Source organism: Prionailurus bengalensis, chromosome A3 (assembly GCF_016509475.1).
Source record: "Prionailurus bengalensis isolate Pbe53 chromosome A3, Fcat_Pben_1.1_paternal_pri, whole genome shotgun sequence".
In the NCBI taxonomy this organism is placed as follows: domain Eukaryota; kingdom Metazoa; phylum Chordata; class Mammalia; order Carnivora; family Felidae; genus Prionailurus; species Prionailurus bengalensis.
In genome coordinates, this window is record NC_057354.1 from 52,733,382 (window position 1) to 52,745,931 (window position 12,550).

Here is a 12,550-nt window from a genome sequence, read left to right on the forward strand (position 1 = left end):
ACAGAGAGAGACAGAGCATGAACGGGGGAGGGGCAGAGAGAGAGGGAGACACAGAATCGGAAATAGGCTCCGGGCTCTGAGCCATCAGCCCAGAGCCTGACGCGGGGCTCGAACTCCCGGACCGCGAGATCGTGACCTGGCTGAAGTCGGACGCTTAACCGACTGCGCCACCCAGGTGCCCCAGGCATTACACTTTTTAAGTAAAGTGAAACTAAATTATAAATGAGTTGGAGTTAGGGTTAGGTCAATAAGACATGATTTCTACTGAACAGACATTTTCAGGTCCTGTCTGCCCTTTGGGTAGATTTTCAACATCTCAGTGAAACTAAGACGTATTTCTAGTGGATTCACCAGGACAACCTCACCAAAGCACCTTTGGAGCACAGTGATATTGGCAGCATTACACTGCTCTTAGAGTTTGAGTGCCCCCTCCCCTCCTTCCTTCCCACCTCCCTTAAAGAAGCTACATTTTTGTAATCTCTGGAGAGGTGCCTAACTCCTCTAGGTGTGGGATGGTAGAGATACAACAGTAGACATAGGAAGAGATCTTTACTCAAATGCAGCCATGGGGGTTGAGGCTGTTTTATTGTTGTCCTTTAATGATGAGCAACTGAATGTAGAAGGGAAGAAAAAAAAATTATGTATGAAATATTCCACCTGTAGGTAATTTTTTAGGGGATCCCTGAGTTATGAAAAGTTTGAGTTAAAAAAAAAAGAAAATCAGCCTTTATAATTTTTTTTAAATGATTTGAACTCTTATAAATCCACAAGCAATGGTTCAGACATGATGCTTCTGAAGTATTTCACTCCTCCCTACCAGGCACAAGTTGCACCAAGAAGAGAATGGACTCCCCTGCCTCTGTTTAGGGATCAGGAGACAGTAGAGGTCAGTACTTCTAAGTGGCAGGAACAAACATCCCAAGGGGATGTTGGCAGCCACAATCACTGGTGAACCTGACAGGGGTCTGAGGGGTGAAGGGGTTGGCACTGAAGAAATCCCTGATATCATATTGGCACTGCTGACAGAGATACTGCCACCTACCCCTCTTTCCCATGTGCTAGATGAGCCCATTCGAGCTTGGTCCTTCATAACAGTGTAGGAATAAGAGTGCTCTATGGCCTCTTTTGTGGTGAGCCATGACGGGAAGTCAGATTGTCAAAGCATTTCCAGGAAATCCAAGGCCTCAGAGCTGACAAGGTGCTGGTTTACACTGTGAACAAAGAATTCCTATTGCTTATAGGAGCATCTGCCCAACATACCATTGAAAGGTGTATCAAATTCCATGTTGCATTTGTCAATATGGTCATATAAGTCTTCTGACCTCAGAACCTTGGCTATCTTCAACTGATTGTAATTGTCACATTCATGGAAAAAATGGCTCCTTCCTTCCAGAAGATCATACTTGCCAGCATACAACCCAAGCTCCACATATCTGACTTATGTATAATTGTACATCTTTTAAATTTTTTTTTCAACGTTTTTTTAATTTATTTTTGGGACAGAGAGAGACAGAGCATGAACGGGGGAGGGGCAGAGAGAGAGGGAGACACAGAATCGGAAACAGGCTCCAGGCTCTGAGCCATCAGCCCAGAGCCCGACGCGGGGCTCGAACTCACAGACCGTGAGATCGTGACCTGGCTGAAGGCGCCACCCAGGCGCCCCTATAATTGTACATCTTATAGCCTACAGTAGCTCAAGACCTTTGAAGTATCAGGAAGTAATTTGGACATTATAACCTTAATCAGGATGGTAAAACTCAGCCAAACCCCAATGTATTAGCTACAGCTTTCTGGGCTCATGACCAGTCATGATATTATGGAACTTCATGTCTCTGTGCCTAATTCCTATGCTGTGAAGTGGAGTATCATACTCTAGGACTTTCAGAATCTCACACATGTAAAATCAAGAATCAGTCTGTTAACATCTGGTACAATTGCTTGAAGTGTGTGCTGTTCATGTGTTCAAAAATAGAGGCCCAGGGTCTTTTACAACACCTGTCAGTGTAATGATGTTGGGATTGACTCATAAATACTCCAAAATTTTTATTGCATGCTTGATTTTCTTTGTCTTTATTGGATTAAGAATTTTAACAACTTTTTCATTAATGTGTAATATTGATGTTGGCATGGACCCAACATGTCAGACAGGGTGACCAACAAAGCTGGACTTGACGTTTGGGTTCAGAAGCCCCTGGGGGGCAAGACCTCATTTCAACATGTTTTCTTCACTCTGTGGTGGAAGCGGCAGTGGTGTTTCTGGAGGTTGGCTTTGAACCTCAGTTAACTTTCCTTTTATTCCAAATCATTCTTTTATTAGTAGACATGTTTTACAAAAACTAACTCACATATATGCAAACAAACAAACAAATAAATAAAGTTTGTGGAAATTTATTTTCTCTCTTGTTACATAATAATACCGGCAGATAGCCTTGATTTTGCCTTCCCATTTTCAAAGCCTAAAATATTTACTTTGGACCCTTTGCTGAAACAGTGTTTTAAATCCCTACTGTAATAGTTCTTTAAAGATGAAATATTTTTCTGTATATTTGTGAAAAATCACTGTATTCTTTTTGGTGTTTGCAGTTAATATGATTTGTACAATCACAGTACATTGAATAGAAACCATATCCCCCCACATTTTGGTGTTACCTTTGAGATGTGACCCACACAGCAACAACATGCCCAAATTCCTGGCTTATGATTCCAAGGAACTAAGCAGTTTGATATCATATAAATAAATCTTGCAAAGAAGTCCCTGAATTCTGTATTGGGTTTACTGAAAGGAGTTTATGTATTTTTGTCCCTTCCTAGTGCAACCTATTATTTCTTTAGGGTCCAAATAGTACTTATGCACCAGGAGTTGACATTATTAACTTATTCTTGAATGTATAAGTTAAGGGACACCTGGGTAGCTCAGTCAATTAAGCATCTGACTCTTGATTTTGACTTACGTCATGATCTCACAGTTTGAGGGATCGACCTCCCCACATTGGGCTCTGCACGGGCAGTGTGGAGCTTTCCTGGGATTTCTCTCTCTCCCTCTCCCCCTCCCCCTGCTTGTACTCTTTCTCTCTCTCAAAATAAATAAATATTAAAAAAATAAAGTATTTGTTAATAATTTCAACTATGAAAGTACAAATAGTTTTAACAATGACTTCTACTTTGCAAAATTCAGTGGGGTTTTTTGAGGATTCCTTCAGACTAAACACTGATCCTTTATTCTTTCCTAAAAGCCATTTGTGCCCTGACAACTGGTCTCCCCATTTACTTCCTACATCTCTGGCAGTACTTCCTCAGCCTTATTTCTTGAATTATCTGCATTTGCTAAGTTTTCAAATATTGAAGTTACTCCAGACTTAGTTACTAGACTCCTTTCTTACTCCACAGTTTCCTTAGTTTATCTCAGTCATTCCCAAAGGTCTCAGCTACTATTTGATAACTTCCAGGTAAGTATCTCCTCTCTATCTTTTCACTCACAGATCCAGGCCACCCAGAAGCTTTTCCAGAGCGCCAGCTATACCACAGTAGGGAAGACACACTGGTCCTTCAACTTCACATACATACTCCTAGCTCTTGATGGTTTACCTCCCAAACTGACTTCCTCTTCCTGATTCCTATCTCAGTGAAAGGTCCCAGTAGTCACTCAGTTGTACAAATGACAGATGGGGAATTGCCCCCACAGCCAGTCCAGGCCCATTGCCTGCAGCTCAAATCAGGTCATGCCATTTCCACTGATGGTTTTCTATTACCCTGAGGTGTGGTGACCAAATGTCCTGGGGCACCCAAGACTGAGGCCCAACATGTGGGCCTCTTGGCTTTAAAATTGGGACAGTCTTGGGAAACTTGCTCCCATTTGCTTGAAACAAACGATTTCCAGGGATGTAGTACTCTGAGTGCTGAAACTCCGGACATCTAAGGCAAACTGAGGCAGCCTGTTTGCCTCAGCCTGTTTTTAGGCTAAAACTAACTTAAAACCCTAGTTTTAAGACTAAGTGGTTAAAGTTCCTGAATACCCTGCCCCTCTTTCCTCTGTTCTCCTGGGTCCATTCTATGAACATGTCATTATGCTTGCTACCTCAGGGCCTTTATTTGTGCTCTTTCTGTTGCTTTTCCTTTTCCTGTAAATTGATTCTCTCTTCCCAACCATCATATTTTAGCTAAATCTTATTTCCTCAGAGAAATTTCTCTGATTTCCCAGACCAGGGCAGATCTCTCTGTTACATTCTTTCTTATTACTTTTGCACTTCTTTTTAGCACCTATTAGAATAGCAATTATATTATTCAATGTGTGTCTCTCTGGCTGAAATGTAAACTCCATGAATGTGGAGACCATATGCACATGTGATTCTTCAGCAAGGTCCCCAGTGCTTGGCACAGTGCTTACCACGAAGTAAGTGTGCGTGAATATTTGTTCAATGAATATCTTCTTTTACCGTCCTATGGTTATGGTCTATTTCCACAGTGACAGTATTTACATGAAAATATTCAGGTGGTCCTATTTTCTATAACTTACATATTTAATATCAAATCATATTACAAGTTCCTGGAATTATTGGTCCCTCCCTTTGTTTGCATTACAATTGTCTTCCAGCAAATCAAACTGACTGAATGGCATAGTCCTCCCTCTCAAGGACTACATTCTAGGGAAAACCATGGCCACAAAAATGTCTGTACCCATATGAGCTGCCTCTGTTAGGTAGCCTCCATTTTTATCCTAGTGCATTTTGAAGCAAGACTGTGCATTCCAAGAGGTCTAAAAAATAGACCCTCTCAATCACATCTCACTGAATGAATATTTTACTAAAGATACCATGGGGCCATGTAGAAGAGGAGTCACACGGTAAGCCTCATACCAGGAACTCAAGGAACTGAGGAACAGAGATGACTCTGTTCTCCTCTGGGTGTCCCTCTCTTGATGTCATTTTCCCTATCCCTTTCACCTCTTACTGTAGCCTCCAAAACATTCCTGTGTTGCTTCAGGATAATTCAGTCCCTCCCCATACTCTACATGCCTCCCACAACAAAACAAAATCCCACCCTGGTCCTATAAGTCAGTCTCCTGGGCCTTAAGCACAATCTTGGGAAGTCGGATTTCATTTCCTTCCCACAGCCCTCCTTTTTGGAAACCCCAATTTTTTCATCCATAATACATCAGTCCACAAGGAGTATTAAGGCAGCAATTACATGATTAGGAAAGACAAGTATCTTCTGAGGAAAAATAAGTGGGAAATATGGTTTATTATTTTCATCAAAGTTGAAAAAAAATCCAAGGGAAATTGTGCTAGAATTTTGGTCAATAAGATCCTAGTAGCAACTTCTCTGCCAAGGATGCTGTTCCCTCATGAGCATAGAGTGCTTTACTACATGCTGCTCAACTGACCCCAGACATGCCCTTGTGCTGTGCACTAGACACATAAAGGTGGTTCTATGGATAAATCCAGACTTTTAGAGACCTCAGCTGGAGAGAATTGGCTGCAGGTTCTCAGGGCCCAACTGAGCTAATGGTGCAAAGAGAGGCAGAGGAGCCACCGAATATGCCAGAACTGCAAAAAATATGAACAGAGCCCAGCTCAATTACAGCACCTTTCAGGAAAGCTCTGTGCATGGAGAACACAATGCCACAGATCCTACTCTGGTTATCTTTGCTGCTTTCTGTGTTGACTAAAAATAACCAGTCTTGGAAGAATCCTAGAGCCCAACAACGTCAGACCTGGAAGGGAACTGAGAAATCATCTGGTGTCTCTCCTTCACTCGTTAAATAATGAAACTCAAGGTTAAAGGGGTTTGTGCCACTTGCCAAAGGAAGTCACTTGGTTATTTGAAGATAATGAAAACAAACAGTCCTTCTGGTTTCTAGTTAATTGAGATCCAATCTTGAACACTACTCAATAAGGACTTTCCCCTAACATATATGGATTTGTAGTCTGCAGAAGCAACACAATCAATGGTGTCCATTTTTTAAAAACAGAATCAGAGCTAAGTGAATTTTAAAATGAATAATTGATTAAAAATAGATTTAGTGGAAATAGTTGTAGTCATCACTCTGCTGTTAATGGCTTGGAACCTTAAAGTGATTTTTAATCATTTGTTTCTTTCCCAAAGGTTTTAATGCCATCTTTAAATAAACAGCAGGATTTAATCAGTTGAGTCAGATGGGCAATTTCCCTCTTGAGAGCTAGCACAGTATTAAAGCTCAGTGGATTTCACAGTTTCCAAACACAGCCTGTTGCAGTGGCCCTCATATTTCTATATATTTCTCTAATTATGGATATCCAAATGTTTGATCATAAGTCACTATTAATGTCAAATTTGAAATGTGTTGATATCCCTTTAAAAGTGTAAAGGAGGCGTGCCTGTGTGGCTCAGTTGGCTAAGTGTCCAACTCTTGACTTAAGCTCAGGTTATGATCTCATGGTTTATGAGATCGAGCCCCAAGATGGGCTCTCCACTAACAGCACAGAGCCTGCTTGGGATTGTCTCTCTCCCTCTCTCTCTGCCCCTCACCTTCTCTCTCTTTCTCTCTCAAAATAAATAATAAACATTAAAAAATAAAGAAATAAAAGTGCAATGAGCATATTGACCTCATGAGATGTGATCTCTAATCTTATATACAACTGCTTTATGGAAATCATTCCATATGGTGGCGGTGGGGGTGGGTACATACAGGAGTCTGCTGGGGGCTGAGCAACAGGTTAAATTCATTTAGGGTGGGAAGTCGGTTTATATTAAGCATCCATTTTATGCAGCAACACTTTCTCTTTCTTCAAAGTCTTCAAAGACCAAAGATCTTCAAAGACCTTTAAGAACTCCTATTCTTACTGTTGTCTCTCAACACCCTTCTGGGCACAGAGCAAGACTGTATAATACATATGAACTATTTGAGGGAGACATACAACTTAGTGTGCTTTAGACTTGATATCCATTCTCTTGTTCCATCTTCATAATTCTGAAGTGAAACAGAAAAGGTGTTATTATCACCATGTTATAAATGAAGATGGGGATGCAGAGAGATTGGGTGTCATGCATGCAGGAGCCTTGAGCTCCCTGTATTATCATCACAACACCAGTCAGGAAGGGAAGTAGTGTCTTACTTTGTATTAATTGGGTGGGAAATTGGCAGGTAAAACAGTTTAGTTATTGGCAGAAACTGAGAAAACAGTCTGTACTGCTTCATACTTCCTTTCTCAGAGACAAGAGTCTCTGCAGACTGTAGTCTTACCAGAGGTGCGGGGCCATGTGTCTCTTGACTATTCTAGAAGTATCTGTCATAGCTCAGTTTGGGATCCTGGGTGTCAGGGTCCTACGTTCCCTGGTAGATGTCAGAAAGTGAAGATGGATGTTCCAAACAAACAACTGGACTTTATATCTCAAAAAATTTCTTCAGCTGCAACATCTCATGACCTCTGATACTTTTTTTTTTCCTTTGGCACATGACCTCAGACACCAGGGGGTCACCTGTTTGTCTCTAGGACTAAGGACTGGTCTTTTGGGTTCAACATTGGTGCAATTTTAAAATCCTATAATTAGTGTGCTGGAGTATAGTTTAGTGACTGAGTTTGAACCTAGGTTTGAAGCAAGCTGCTCTGCCACTCACCAGCTGTGTGAATAGAGGCAAGTTACTTATCTTCTCTAAAGCTTCCACTTTTTTTCATACTTAAAATGCCAAATAAAGGTTGTTGAGAGAATTAAATGAGAATCTGAAAAATGGTGTTGCACATATAGAAAACTTGTAAGTGGTATCCATGGTAGTTATTAATGCAACTGCTAATATTGCTATTCCTGGCTTATGTTCAGCAGAAGAGGAAGCACATGCCTAAAATTCCCTGAAACCTTGCCAGACATCACACATAAAGTTGATGGAAAGTACGAAGTATGCACTCCTTAACAGAAATGGACAGAAATCAATTCATCAACAGCTTTCTCCTTCAGCCCTGGTCAGTGCTGCCACAAAGGTGAAATCAATTACAGGTAGAACACACAAGAAAGAGAGAGAGAGATCCTAAAACCCAGTAGAGTGTCTGGCACAACCTACCCCTCCAAGTCAAATCTGCACACTTTCCCTTGTTGTGTGTGTGGAGGCTGACCGCTTTGCATTGCATCACCTGGGCTTCCTACTCACTGCAAACAAATGAATGATGAGACAGCACCCATATCAAGCACTCACTGGGGAAGGTTCAGGGAGGTATCATCAGCAGGACCAGTGTGGGTGCCCTGTTTCCCATCCATTCTAGAGCAACACACAGAAGTCTATCAAAGTTGGATGTTATTATGAAAACCTTGAGTTATGGCATTTTAAGCTGCATGGTTAGGGATGCACAGATCTCTCCAGCTGTGATTAGGGGCTGCACAACGTGGCAAACACTTGGACTCTAGCGTTTTCCTCTCAGCTGAGTGTGTTGGGGGAGCGCCAGCTCTGGGCATCCAACCTGTGAGGTTTTCCAGAATACATGGTCTTAAGCACTGGGCTGTAGAGCTTTCCATGGAACTTAGAAGGAGAAGCTATTTTGCTTGGAGATCAGTCTGCAGAGATCACTCTTGGACTTGTTAAATTTACCTCTCACTTGTCAAATTCTGGTTGTGTTTAGACAATGAGAAGTACCATTGAGACACTGCAGAGGGGACAGACAGAGAGGAGAGGGCATATCTTCCCACCTCCCTGGGGCATCTTGAGTCCAGCCAGGCCACAGCCCTCCTTCTACCTGGCCCTCCTACAGCAACAGCCTGCTGCATCGTAGCCCTTTCTCTTGCCTTTTAGGACCTAAGGCTGTTGCTAGTTCTGGTCACTTTCACCATCCTCTTCTTAGGCTCCCCTGTGTCCACACTGTTGTGATGAGTCCAGCCTTTGAACTTTCTTCTATTTGTTCATGTGAATGACCATCTGTTTCCTGCTACAACCTTGCCAGAGAGAACATGGAAAGATGTCTAATTTATTTAAGATATGAGCATTGCTCATTTTAGTCACTTGGATCCATATGGGTCTCTCTAAAACATCACATTCTCTTAATATTTTCAAGTGTAGTTTTTACTCTAAAGAGAAAAATAAAAGAAGGAATTTGAACTTATGTTACAAAGATAAACAACTAAAAATTCTCTCCTTTGTTACTTCCTGTTTCACTATCTTAAGAGTAATTTAAAAAAACAAATGTTATTGGAATTCCATACCTTACGTGTAATCAAGGCAAATGTAGAAATAGGAAAGTTCCATTATTAGAGCAAAATTTCTCAAATGGTTTCATTGTCCAAAATGACTCATTTAGACCTGTCACAATTCTTTGTTTTTGTACCACGCTCTAAGCAAGTACAAATAAAAATAGCCAAGGAGGAGGCTTACATATAAGCTCTGGTACTAGGGTTTTTCCATGGGAAATTGATTTATTCTTCACAAGTCTATAAATTCAATTTACCTTCATGACTTCCTGTATTGATACAAATGCCATGGATCCAGGGAAGGCTTAAGCAGACATGTCTGGAAAACATTTCTCATTTTTCTTTCTCAATTAGATGAGCTAAAATTGCATTACAGACTACTCTGTTCTGAAAGATCATAAATATATCTAATACCCGCTGTCTGGAGAAATATAAAATTGTGCAGGCAGCTGCCCTCCTGACCCTGGCTTGTAATTTTCTCACATCTTCCAGTGAGGCCAGTTTTCCCTACACTCATTGTTAGCTGAGATCTGAAGAGACTGTCTATTTTTATTTTATATGGATTAAGAAGTGGTTGATTTTCTCATGTCCACTCATATATGAGTAATAAAGTTTTAACTTCGTTCACCAAGCTTATGATAATTGGGTTTTAAAGCTGATTTTGGAAAAATCATTCATTCATTTATCACTCACTCATTCATTCATTGCCAGGAACTTTCTGTGAACATACAAGCTCTCCTTAATATGACTGCAAAGGAAATTAAAGAAAACAAAGTAAAAATGTATAATCAATCCTTTCATAAATGTTTGAGAATGTGGCAAATGCTGCATTTTGTGCTATGTTGGGAAATAAGTAACACAAAAGAATGAAGAAGTATGTCTGCATTTGGAGGGGTGTGGTATCCAATAGGAGAATGAAGGAGTAGAATCAATAAAAAGTCACTAATCAAAAGTTTGGCTTTATTCCAGGTAAACGTATAAAATGCTTCTGGGTGAATTTGTTATTTCAAATTTTGTTACTTTTCCACTGTCGATTAGAACAATTACTTGAAATCCTGGTCTTGTTAGTAAGCACCTCGGGCAAAGGGTTAGCTTCACTCAGTATTTTTATGTCTCGGCCATCTTCTGACAGCCATAAGACTCCACCTGGCCTAACACAAGCATGTCCTCAGTTGAATTGCTAACAGATCTTGTTTAGTACATCACGTATTCATTGGTGTTTATTGACCCAGTCTACAGGGTCTTTGAAAGGGAACAGGAGAACACAACATCCAAAAGCACAGATTCTAGAATCAGATATCCTGAGTGTGAAAGCTGCTTCTATCATGTGGTAATTGTGTGGCCTTTGGCAAATGATTTAACTTTTCTGTGATTCAGTTTCTGTGTGTGAAAGATGTAAATAACAAACTAGAGCTTGTAAATTATTTAATATGACCATGGAAAATGGTCACTGAATATTGGCTTTACTATTGTTACCAACACTCTCTGAGGCTGCAGGATCCTAAAGTCCGGCCCATGTCTAAACAGGTATCTGGTAAACCTAGGAAGTGGCCAAAAAATCACATGGCACTGTTAAATTCTTCATTTTATATACACTGATATATCTCTACAAAGTGTTTTGAACGTTCAGTCTTATTTAAGATAAGAATATATTTATCTCTATATAATAAAAAAGAAAAAATACAGTACAGTATAACTATAATATTTCTGCTCAAGCAGTGAGTCAGTACAGGGAAAAAAACCCCACAGAGACAGTAATCTAGAGTAGGAAAATCTAAAGAAATATTCATGGGAACTTACATAAAGTGGCTTAGGCAGGGAGGTGATGAGGGCTCTAGTCATCCTGGAGTAGATGGAGTAGTTAATCCTGGAATACATTATTTTCAATAAGCTCTTGTTTTATTAAAAATTAATAATTTTAACTAGACATTTTCAATAAAATAAAATGCCAATGCTTCCCATTCATTCATCCAAAAATGTACTAAGTACATGCACGAGGCACAGGGGGTGCAAAAATTAATACGCTGTGTCCCCCGTGATCTTGTAATGAAGGAATGAGAGACATCACATAGATATGTAGGTCAAAGGTTGGTCTTCAAAGTGAGGAGTTTTTGAGGAGTGTGCAATATATTAATGTATAACTGGAAAATAAAACTAATTAAAAAAATTAAGCAAAATATTCAAAATAGGTTTTGACATTGGTATTATTTGGTTCATATGTCCAGCTGTTGCATGTTATGTGTTATATCACACATCCTCTGTACTAGGTATTAATGCATTATAGTATGTATATATTGTAAAAATATGTATGTATATATTGTAAAAATGTATGTGCATTATGTTCATGCATTATGTTGCTTATTTTTTTAAAAAAATTTTTTAACGTTTATTTATTTTTGAGACAGAGAGAGACAGAGCATGAACAGGGGAGGGTCACAGGAGAGAGGGAGACACAGAATCTGAAACAGGCTCCAGGCTCTGAGCGGTCAGCACAGAGCCAGACGCGGGGCTTAAACCCACGGACCATGAGATCATGACCTGAGCCGAAGTCGGATGCTTAACTGACCGAGCCACCCAGGCGCCCCTATGTTGCTTATTTTTTACTAAACTAACTTCATAAAATGGATGAGGCCTAGAGTAGATTCCTGCAAGGAAAGTGCAGACTGGGGGTAGTACTAAAATTTCCAGCAAAGCAGCAAAAGCAAAGAGAAAATGGCAGCACCACCCCTCCCCCACTCCTAGAAGGACACTTCATCAGCCTTGTTGTGGATGAAAACTGTGACAATCCTGCAATGTCTGCAAGAATTGGATCAAAAGGAATTCTAAATAACCAGAAAGAATGTTTGATATGTGTATTTATATACAATATTGTTATCAATGAACATCACCTCAAGTGTGTATTAGTCTTGAGATTTTGATTAATGATAGTAGAATAGATTTACAATTTATAAACACATAACTTTGAGAATGTGTCTTCCAAATTTCATAATGAGAGAGGCATGTGGTCGACAGTTTGGATACCACTAGATTTACATGTTATAATTCCAGGAGAGAAACAAAGGGGGACAGGCTTTATTTTCAAAATTCTTTTAATCTGCCTTCATTTTCTTAAAAATGTTTTTCTCTTTTTAGTTTTTTAATTTAACTTTTAAGTATAGCTGACCATGTTATATTAGTTTCAGATGTACAATATAGTGATTTGACAATTCTAGGAACTCCTCAGTGCTCACCACAATAAGTATGCTCACCACAATAAGTATAATCACCATCAGTCACCACTACATTATTATTGACCATATTCCCCATGCTGTACTTTTCATCCCCATGACTTATTAATTTTATAACTGAATGTTTGTATTTCTTAATCGGCTTCACCTAGCTTGCCCATTCATCCCTCTACCCC

The 12,550-nt window shown here is 39.9% G+C and overlaps 1 pseudogene; it reads right to left on the minus strand.

The window, feature by feature from the left end:
- Positions 1-778: 778 nt before the first annotated feature.
- On the minus strand, positions 779-1,912 carry LOC122467063 (annotated as a pseudogene).
- Positions 1,913-12,550: the final 10,638 nt, after the last annotated feature.